The sequence below is a fragment of the Euprymna scolopes genome, chromosome 26 (assembly GCF_053919585.1).
Source record: "Euprymna scolopes isolate OS-2025 chromosome 26, ASM5391958v1, whole genome shotgun sequence".
Classification (NCBI taxonomy): Eukaryota; Metazoa; Mollusca; class Cephalopoda; order Sepiida; family Sepiolidae; genus Euprymna; species Euprymna scolopes.
In genome coordinates, this window is record NC_136507.1 from 64,676,198 (window position 1) to 64,687,878 (window position 11,681).

Here is an 11,681-nt window from a genome sequence, read left to right on the forward strand (position 1 = left end):
AGCCGAGGATCCAATCGATAATAATCCGCACAAATAGTTGAAAAAAGACGACAAGGTCAACTTTGTTAATGGAGAGTTCCAATTGTTCAGATACATCCTAACATCGTTTCGCCGACCTGAACAATTCTGACCCTACCCTTTAGCTTTCACCTCTGCGATTTTGGTACTATTTTCCCGGGATTATCATCGATTACAGGCATAACTTTCAGATTATAAATAAATAAATTAATTAATTATAATTGAATAACTTGAGTGTTATTTCTTCTGTCCGTTACACCAATGATTTCCTGGGTAAGGTTGACACTGTTGTCCAAACTTCCAACTTCCAAAACTTCTGTATACGCCACGCACCTTCTCTCAACTCCAAACGAACTTCTGCTAATTCAACTTATTTCTTCGAAATCCAACTTCAAAATACACTTCCCTCTAAAAATTCAACCCTCTTTTATTTCCAACCAGGAGCATCTCATTTGCATATCGGGTGGTCACATTGCAGGCATATAAAGAAATAAGGCAGCCATTTTTGTTCTTTCTTCTTCATTCATTTCGTTCCACGATCGACCCGTTGAATTATGCACACGTGCTAGTTAGGTAAGTCATGCGTTTCCCTACATAAATAAATAAATAAAATATAAAAAGAATTAGTGGAGCTGAACAATGCTGCCCCTAAGATTTACTTTTTTATTTTCACCTATTCGTATATTTTTCAGGCGATTATCAGCGCTTACAGGCTTAAATTTGGAATCATAACGTTTTACTACAGTAGAAGTTCACTTTTTAACCGCTTTCGTTGTTAATGCCGCCATTTTCATTTTCAATGTTTTTAAAATTTCTGCGGCGCTTATCATAGATTACACGTTTAGCTTTCAAATTACCAAAATGCATTGGAAAAAATTGTATGCACTTTACCAACAGAAAAGGGAAACATTTAACGGCTAGGGGCAATATTAACAACTGATGTGGCAAAAAAAGTACGTTTCAAAGGGCGGATTCCATCAAACGGATAGACAAATTTTACTACAGACAGAAGTTTAACCTACCAATGGGTAATCCTTTCAGTGGAGTTTTCGCATGTTTATTTCTGGAGAACTGGAGCCCTTAAATACAGATTACCTACAAATGCATCTTACTTTAGATATATAGACGTTATCTTGATTTTTCTTACTAAGTCAACGATGAAATTAAATAAAATTAAGCTCACTATAAATGATACATATGAAAAACAAGAAAATGGATCCATATCGTTTTTTTCATATCGATTTAATAAATAATAATAATAATAATGAATTGAAGTATAAAGTCTATCGCAAACAGACCAATAAGGATGACTATATATACTTTTACTCTCATCATAACGATAGAGTGAAAAGAGATACCATAATCAGTTTCTACGTCAGAGTTTTGAGAATATACAGTAACGAACATTTGGAGGAAGAATTTCGACACATAAAACGCACTTTTAAAGAATTACAGTACCCGCCATATTTCTTACTAAACGCCAGCAGTAAAGCCCCCCAAAATCTGTAAGCGTAATCAAGACAGCCCTAACTTCCTTGGCCCGGGCCCTTCAGGGCCTTAGCTACAAGTGTCAAGCAAAGACCATATGTGGGGGAAACCCCACATATAAGACTTTGGTCAATATAGGGGCAACCCTTCATACCAATTGTCACTATCCAGCCCCCCTACTCCCCGGGGAGTTGGTCCCCATTTCCCCTTCACTCCTCACTTTAAAAATCAGCCTTGTGATTAATTTGCTCGGTGGGGGAGCAAATAAATACCCTTAACAGAAGTATTATCCTACCCACCAACTGTAAAAACAACGCTATGTATGAAAAGACTAAATCAGATAGGTGTTATATTATCTTAAATAACCTCAACAATCAGAGATATAATCCATAAACCCAAGATCAAAGCTGGTATATACTCTATACCCTCTCGTGACTATGGACAGATATACATTGGCGAAACACAACGCAATCTCAACAAAAGAATATACGAACATAATAGGGACATAAAAATAAACAACACCCTTAACACCATTTTTTCACACATTATGGAGCATGACCACCATTTTCATTTTGAAAATACAACAATCCTAAAAACAATACGCAATAAATCTACACGCCGTTTGATGGAATCCACCCTTATCTCCCACTTCTCCAATTTAATCAAGCAAAGGACAGGATTTTTTAAAAATATTTCTCCGAACTTATGTAAAATAATTATCCATGAAAATAATTTAGACACTGGTATATGGTTAAATAAGAAACTTCTTTCAAGTAACTTACACTATATTCTCTCCGAGAGTTTAAACACACATATTATCCACATAAATTAAACCTACTATAACAGTTTTGCTATATACCTACCTGCGTTATGTATTACAAACTACACTCCTCTTTTATCACAGAGATCATTATAGTTCCTCCAAACAGCCTCAATAATTTATTTCACTCTTAATGTAACTTTCGGTAGACGTCGCATCCCTATTATGTTAGCCAACATCTTTTCCACTCTTTTGATGAGAAGCCTTAGGCTTCGAAATACCATGGTAAAAAGAGTTCCAACTTACCCAACATCCCTAATTATTATAAAATAAATGAATAAATCTATGTATATATTGCTATATAGTTTTTATACCTTCATTTTCTCTCTTTATTGATTTCTACATAAGCACAAAAACAATTTGTTAAGCTTTGTATTATTCCGATAAGTCTCCTTTCAAAGAATTGATTTTATTCTCTTCCTTTAACTCCCCCCCCCATATATATATATATATATATATATATATATATATATATATATATATATATATATATATATATAACACGATAAGCGGTAAATTTTCTAGAGCTATTTCAATTATCATCTCGCCAGGAGAAAATCAATAGTATAAGTCAGAATAATGTTGACGAAAATAAAGTGTCATCGGGGGGTGGGGGTGGGGGGAACTTAATCAAGAATCCGTGTACAAAATGATTAAAATGGCATCGCCTGAAAGAAAAAAACAAAAGGGGGGACTAAATTTCTCTAAAGAGATTCAGTGTTTCTATGGTCTCTTTCTGTCGTCACAAAGGTTTGCGAATAGCGATAGAGACAAATTCCAATAATTCAAAATTTTAAAATGGTTTTAGTATCTCTTCTGTACACCACATTAAACCACTATATTTTGTATTTATAATTAAGCATTCATTCGAATATCAATTTAACAATCATTTACTTAAGTTAAGGATTTATGAAAGTTTTCTTAATTCCGTTGGGATGGGTTGCTTGTAATAGATTAATTGTGATAACTAATGGCCTCGTTATTTGAAAGATTAGAATGTTACAGCCATGTTGAATGTAACGGAAAGTATTATGGAGTCAAGCTATCGAATGAAATATATATCTGAGTAGCAAATGAAATTATCATTAGAATTATTATTTACCTGGGAAATGAGTTGTCGGTGAAAGATAAAATCACGTAATCACACAGTGAAATATTTACTGTGGTTCACAATAAGCGTAGACTATGAAACATTTGCTGCAGCGAAACTGTGAGAGTGCGAATAAAAAATAAGCAAGTAAGGTGTCCTGCTACCATCTGTAAGTATGACTTATTTGGGAGAGTGAATCAGCTCGGAAAAATTGTTGAAATTTATGAATTATAATTAACTGAATGATAATTACTGGAAAACATGCATCAGGTACAGGCAGGTAGCGTGTCCATTTTCGATTAATATGTGGCACAAGTATTTCTTTTTCTATAATGTCTTTTTATAGACGGGAATAACGGTCTTTATTTTATTAATATAGAAAAATGTCCATTTTTGTTAATATTGTATTATATTATAGAACATTAAAACGGTTGGCGATATTTTAAGTCACTTAGATCAGGGGTTTTCAAACTTCTTGACTTGCAGACTCCTTTATATTTCAGGCTTTACCTTAGGGACCCTCTTATAAACGATTATGAAATTGACGCTTCAGCAGTAAAATGTCCGATTGCTTGATGTCGTCTTTTTTCCGATAACCGTGGCATGATAACGAAAAAGAGGCAATTTACGGTTATCGAAAAGGAAAGGATTGTTGTTGGACTCACAGAAGGGGTGTTCATCAATAGAGCTATAGATTTAGATTTGGCTATGGAGCTGGAAAGGGATCCAAGAACTTTGGCTTCATTCGTGAACAACCCCAACACCAAATTCAGAAAGGATAAGGGCACCAGGAGAAACCTTTCCCATCGTGATATTCGGAAAATTCGTAGTCAACCGAAACTAAAAACAGCACCAGTGCTTCCATTTTTGCATGAGCTGGAATTGCTCCCAGATCGAGACAGGCCCGATATAATGTGTTGAATGTGATGGCAAGGAACATCAAAACTATTCCAAGGCCTCCATTGAACAAACAACATAGGAAAAACGAATGGCTTGGGCACAGAATTACATGAAAATGGATTTCCAACGTGTCCTATTTACAAATGAGACCGGTGCTACTCTTGACGGTCTGGATGAAAGGGGCAAACTTTATAATTCAAACGGAACTCCAACCCCTTACAGAGTTCATCGCCAATAAGGAGGTGGAGGCATAATGTTTTGGGCGGGAATCATTCCGAGTTCCAGAGGGTGTAAAACTTACCAGCAATGCGTACACGGCCTTTTTGGATAAACATTTGTCATTATGGCTAGATAACCTACCATTGTCACGTCGCTTTCAGGTGATTTTTATGCATGACAATGCACCATCCCATTCTATTAGGGCGACTGCAGCCTTCTTTGAATCTACAGGTTTCCTTGGAGAAACCCTCATGAGCTGGCCCCCGTATTCCCCGGATCTTAACCTCATTGAACATCTATTGTCAATATTAAAAAGAGGTATTTCTAAGTGAGGAGAGCAATTTACTTCAAAGGATGCCTTGTGGAGGAAAGTAGTTGATGTCGCCAGAACCATAACTCCTTTTCAGGTCAAACAATTGACTTCTTCGGTGGACAAAAAGTTGTTTAATGTTATTTAAAAAAATGGTGGATATAGCGAGAAATAATTCATTTATTTGAGGCTTAGCATCTAGGATGTGCTTTTGTTTATTATTCTTTAACAGAAAAATATAATGAAAAGTAAAGTTTTCATGATTAGACATTGTATTTTCGCCTTAATATATTTTAAGAGACCTGCAATAAAACGACGGACAGTGGAAATTCCTTGATAAAAGGATAAAATGTCATAACTTTGTGAATATCGCATTAATTTAAATAAAAGTTTGGGAAATAACTAACTTTAAAGCAGTCATTTAATTATGCAATTTTTTATTTTTTGTGACATATATTTAGTGAAATATTGATATTTTATTGTTCTGGTCTTTTTATATACACATTGTTCATTTTTATATGCATACACACTGTGCTGGTCCTTTTATATACATACGTGTTGTTCTGGTCATTTTATATACATACATGCTGTAATGGTGTTTTTATATACATGCATGATGTGCTGATCTTTTTATTCTTTTCGTAGTCGCTTTTTTCTGTCGTCACCGTTTCATACGTGTACACTTCCTCCAGTCGTCGGCGATCGTTATTTAACTAAAACGAATAAAACTTATAATGCAGAAAAGACACAAAGAGACGTTCACTGAGTTTTTGCAAGATTTTGTTGGAGAAAATGGACTTTGGAGATAGATTAAATTACTGTTTTCTTACTTTTTAACTGCCTTTCTTACTAAGTTAACGAAACAAGTGACGCAAACGGACAGAGACATTGGTAACATTCGCTTAGATTATCAGTATCTACATCATTTTGTCATTTCTCGTTCGTATGGCTTCCCGAGAAAGACTTTAAACTTTAGTTTTCGCTCGTTTTAAAACGTTACACCTTTTTTGTATTCTAATATTGCCCGACTGTTTTAACCACTGCCCTCCCTACGCCTTAACTTCATATTACCCGTCTCAGGGTACAATTCGTTTTGCTAATTAAGGTTATCCTGACATATACTAAAGGTTAACCTTGTCAAAATTCATACTAGCTAAGTTAATTGTCATTGACGCAGGGGCCCTACTATTCAACACCACTGTCATTACAAAAGTGCCAAGCTGAAGCCCTTGTCGCATCGGCAGAATGTGGAATCCCTGTAAAATTCAGTACAAAATCTGTTCTAATGGACTTACTGTACGCGTAACGTAAATATCCCTGACTACTCGACTAGCAATAAAATCACGCTATTAACTGGAGAGGTCCCTAATCATTAAATGCCGGAAGAGTTCGTACTCCAATACCCCATTTTCGGAGTTTCACTAAATAAAGTCGTCGCTGTTCATTAGTTTTATATCTTCAAATATTTTATCCAGCTGTTTGGTTTGATGGATTTGTTTTACGGCATATCAATGACTTTTTTCAGATTATTTCATACAGAATCCAATAATTTTGGGGAAAAAAAGTATTTATGCTTCAGATATTAACTTAACGCGCACTAAAACATCACCGTTGACTAAAATTACATGGACTCTATATCTACTAATTTTTAACAAATATTTGTTTATTTTATCAAGAAAAAAGAGGCCCTGTCGGTGAGGCATTAGAATACGCCGACTGCCCCCCTGCAGAGGGTAAAAGTCCCTCAATGGGGATGCTGGATATGACCTGAAACTATATCCAGTGGTGAGGACCCAGCTTGTGGGCTTTGGGGAGTGTGGAGCCACCCTTTAATTACCATTGCTCCCAGGTCCACTCTGTTAGGGTCCCAACTATGGGTTGAATAGAAACCGATGTGAAAACAACAAATATATTCTATTAAAAGAATTTTTCTTCAAATTCTTTGGATTCGACATTAAATAACCCGAAAAGGGTTGATATGCCGTAAAACAAAAACAACCAACCAACCAACCAACCAAGAAAAAAGAGACCTTTGCGTTTGTGTTGGCTTGTAAACGTGAAACATACATATTTCAATTTAAATTTTGAAAAATACTTATATCACGGGAACAGAATCTAATTAATTCACTTAACGCGCGCCACGCGTAATACCGGACACTCGAAGACATCACCGCTAAGAAAGGCACGCAGACTTTATTTTTACTGCTATTTTTCTTCGTTTAAACATCATGCAATGAAGAAAAAACACCAAAAAATATATCCTGAAGAAGGGGTTTAACGTCGAAAATTTTGATTTTAAACAAGTAAATATTTGTTGATTTCATTAAAAAAGAGACCGCTGCGTTGTAAACGGGAAACATACGTATGATAATTGTATTCATTATGTTTGATTTGCGTGTTTTACAACATGTTAACCTTTTTTTCGGTTTACTTAATGCCGAATCCGCTAATCTTTTTTTTTTTTTTATGAAGTTTGTCTTGTTTTGCTTCATATCAACTGACGATGCCTCCGTTCAGTCTAGAAAGATAAATGATACCTCAGTAGGGGCAGCTGCGCATGTAATTGTGAGGCAAGGGTTGGGGAATCGCCAACCACACCTTTCCTGAATCGGCACTGTTTGAGTCCAGCGGCAAGAGGAAGTCCAGGACGACTTGAAACAATGCCGAGATAAGCAGAGAGCACATACAGCACCTGGAAGTCCCAAATGGTCACCCATTTAGTACTGACCAGGTTCAACGTTGCTTAACTTCGGTGATCGAGCGGGAACCGGTGTGTCAACGTGATTATGCCGTATCAACACTTTTCGGGTTATTTAACGCCAAATCCAGTAATTTTGGTAAATATTCTTAATCGTTCTTAATAAAGTTTTTATGCTTGAAGTTATTTATATCTTCAAATATTTATTAATGGCGTTTGGTAGTGTTGTTTTGTTTTACAGCATATCAACCATTTTTTGGGTTATTCAATGTCGAATCCTGTAATTTTGGGAAATGTTTTTATGTTTGATTTTTTTTTATATTTTCAAATATTTATAATGTCTGGATTAGTTGTTTTGTTTTACGGCATATACATCCTTTTTCAAGTTATTGGTGCTGAATACGACATAATCACGTTTAACATACCGAATACGGTATAATCACGTTGAAATACTGGTTCCCGTCAGATCGCCGAAGTTAAGCAACGATGAGCCTGGCCAGTACCAGGTGCTGTATGTGCTCTCCGCTTATCTCCGCAATATTTCCGGTTGTTCTGGACTTCTCCTTGCTACTGGACTCAAGCAGTGCGATTCAAGAGAGATGTGGTTGGGGATTGCGCAAATCTTGCCACGCAGCTGCCCCTACAGGGGGTATCCTTTGTGTTTCTAGACTGAACGGAAGCATCATCAGTTGATATTTCTAAATCTATTAATTTTTGAAAATTTTTTTTTTATAATTTATGTGTGTTTTTTTTTTATTTACAAATATTTATGTATAGTGTTAGGTTCGTTTGTTTGTTTTACGGCATATCAAGCCTTTTTGGGTTACTTAATACCGAATCCAATAATTTTTGAAAAGGTTTTATGTGTTCAAATATTTATTTATGGTATTTTGTTTTGTTTTGTCTTACGGGTATATCAATCTTTTTCAGCATTATATACGCTGAAATAAGTAATTTTTGGAACAGGTTTTATAATTAAAGTTCTTTATATCTTCAAATATTCATCCATGGTGTTTTTTTTTTGTTTTTTTATAGAGGAAAATTTTTGTTTTTATAGTTTTAACTCTAAAGAATATTATTCAGTTATGTGAAAAAAATCAACAACAATAATATCAATGTTTGGCGCATTTTAGGAAACTAGTATCTTGAGACAGCCTGCTCTGGTAACACCATTTATCTCTTCCGAGGAATGCTATTAATTTAACAACGTGAAAGGATAAGGTGCGTGTACCCGTGTAGGTGCGTGTACCCGTGTAGGTGCGTGAGCAGATACTGCTGTCCAATGTTGATCTAAGGATGTTTGCGCAGAGGCGGCGGCGCTTCCTTGTGATGTTACTGAGCGCAATGAGGGAATGTCGCGACACGCCTATTTTCTTCCCAAGACGCTCGACCGGAAGTCTTAGTCAGAGCGGAAGTAACGATTCCCGCCCTGAACGTGATCAGTTTATACGATTTTCTTTTTCATTTGAGGAAATGAGATTGGAAAAAGAAGAAAAACCTGCTACGCGTCTGAAAACGTTCTATTATGCGTGTGAGCGCTTGATCAAAGGTTGAGCAAAACAGGGAAACATTTGCACGAAGTACAGCCGTGTGGGCGGACGATGGTGCCAATAGAGAGTCACTTCTATAACATCATCCACAACACTTAATATCTATATATACTAGAAGGCCACCTGTAGTTGCCCGGTCGTAAGATACGCTTAAATATGATATAGAGGAATCAGCGTGAAGAAAAAGATCAGTGTGTATGATGCACTTGTACTGACTTATCCATTGTATAAATCGGAAACATACTGAATGCATTTCCAAACTGGATAAATTTCATCAAAAGTTCATCAAGGAAATGCTGAACATCAGTTGAAAGTCCTCTACTCCTGATACTGCCAGTCTTGAACGATCCAACAACTGTAGCACAGAAATAAGGAGCATCAAAATAAAATGCGTTAGACTAGACATTTAGTGGGAATGAAAGATGAAAGGATGCAAAAACAATTGTTTTATGGTAAGTTTTCCATAGGAAAGATACCACAGTATAAACCTACGAAAAGTTTGAAAGATGCGATGAGAAAAGATAAGCTATTATCCTACTGCACATACTTATTATCCTCTGTAAGAAAATATTGTTGGTCAGTTGGTGTGTTTACAGTAAAAAAATCATTGAGTGGTTCATAATCTTTGTTCAGTCTTGAGGTGTGGATGTTGGGTTTCAAAATGAGTTTGATTTCGGATTTTCTTCTCTGTTGCTGTATCTTATTATTTGAGCCAACCAAGATTCATTTAGTATTGTATATGGCGCGCTCTGGAGGACTATAATGCATGGCCATTGTGTGGTCTGTTTATGATTATTAAAACGTACACGGATTTCCAGATCTGTTTCTCAACGCAGTTGCCTTTTATGCATATGGTGCTCTATATTAAGTGAATCACATTAGGATTATCGCAGGTGAGAGGGGAGACCCTTAATCGCATGTTGGTTCTGAGCGTGTAGATGTGTCGTTGGTGGTGATATGTTTAGATATTTTACATCTAGATTTGTTGCATATTTTGTTTCCTTGACGTGCCAAGATGTGATGAATTTTGGTGGAGATATCACAGTATCTATATAATAAAGTAATCTCGATTTACACTACCTCTACGATTTCAGTAAGATAATAACTGAAAACTTCCTAAACATGTGTTTTAGAGTCACCAACTAAAACACTTGCTAAAACGCGTTTCTATAAACTGCGTATATTTTGTCTTCGCTTAAAAATATGATTATATTTATTCCGACGAAGTTGCTCCTCTCAAATACATGGTCTCAAAAAAGAAGCAAATACGTTCACTCTCTATCCATTAAATCTTCTCGATCTTCTCACAGCAGTGTTCTAACATTTATAACAGGTATTTTGAAGCCACCGCCTTATTATTTCATTTTTTTTACTTATGTTAATTTCGACATACACAAATACATTTCTTACACAAATAATAACCGTTCTCCTATTCCTTATAATCTCGAATGTATTCCAAGAATAGGTGTCTATCAGAATGCTTGTATTTTAAGGAATACTATTTGTGCAATAGTAATAATTTTATTCATTACTCTTAATAGCAGAATACTTAAATGAACACATCACACCATAATCAAAACGGCAACTTAGATTTACTACTCTGAAAGGCGTAAGTACATTCTACATAAGCAGTTAGTATGTCTGATACATTATATATACATATATATACACAAACATATATATATATATATATATATATATTTATATATATGAATTAACTGAAAGTTTGAAATACTTTTAGATTACAGATTTATATTTATAAAGCCAATACTTTTAGATTACAGATTTATATTTATAAAGCCAATCTCAGATAAAAAAGCTCAATGTACTATATAGAGCAATAGAAAATTTGAAATTTAATTCTGTAAACTAAAAAAATACGAGACAATATTTTTATTCGACAAGGAATACAAAAATATGAAAGGTTTTTCCTTTAATCCATAGATTGACAATAAGTGGCCCATCTCATCAGAGAAAATATTTTAGCAAGTAATATTTATAGGTAGTAATTAGTAATAATTTTTGATATTTAGCACATAGAAAAATCAAAATGTTTACATGAAACGCCTGAAAAAAGTCCAGATTAGAAAAGGATATTCCATGGTGAAGTTAGGTTCAGTGAATAAAGACAGACGCGCAATCGTAAGATCCAAGGCAATGAAGAAAGGTTTATATCCAAACAAAATGGTGAGAGTTTTAAATGTTCAAAGCATGCATAAAGTGCGGTGAGATAAATCCATTGCAGATTATAATATTTCCACAGGCATACTGTACGAAAGATCTTTCTAAAAAGTTTGTTGGATGAAAATTTTCTTATACAATTAATGTATTTAAAATGAATATAATAAAAAGTATTAAAGTGTCCAAATTATAATAGAATATAGACCCACTATGAGAGAGAGAAGAAATTCTGTGGGGTTTGATCAAATATTAAAATATCAATGAAATATACCATATTTTATCTAGACTAATTAATTAGTAATGGTAATTGGGTTATATAAGTAACATTAACCCAGACATTTACATCCGGTTGATATTAGACCTTAAAAGAAAGAGAGAGAGAGAGAGAGACAGAGAGAGAAAGAGAA

At 34.9% G+C, this 11,681-nt stretch overlaps 1 pseudogene; it reads right to left on the reverse strand.

Moving 5' to 3' along the window:
• Positions 1–7,525: 7,525 nt before the first annotated feature.
• On the reverse strand, positions 7,526–7,642 carry LOC145248385 (5S ribosomal RNA; annotated as a pseudogene).
• Between the last annotated feature and the right edge of the window lie 4,039 nt (positions 7,643–11,681).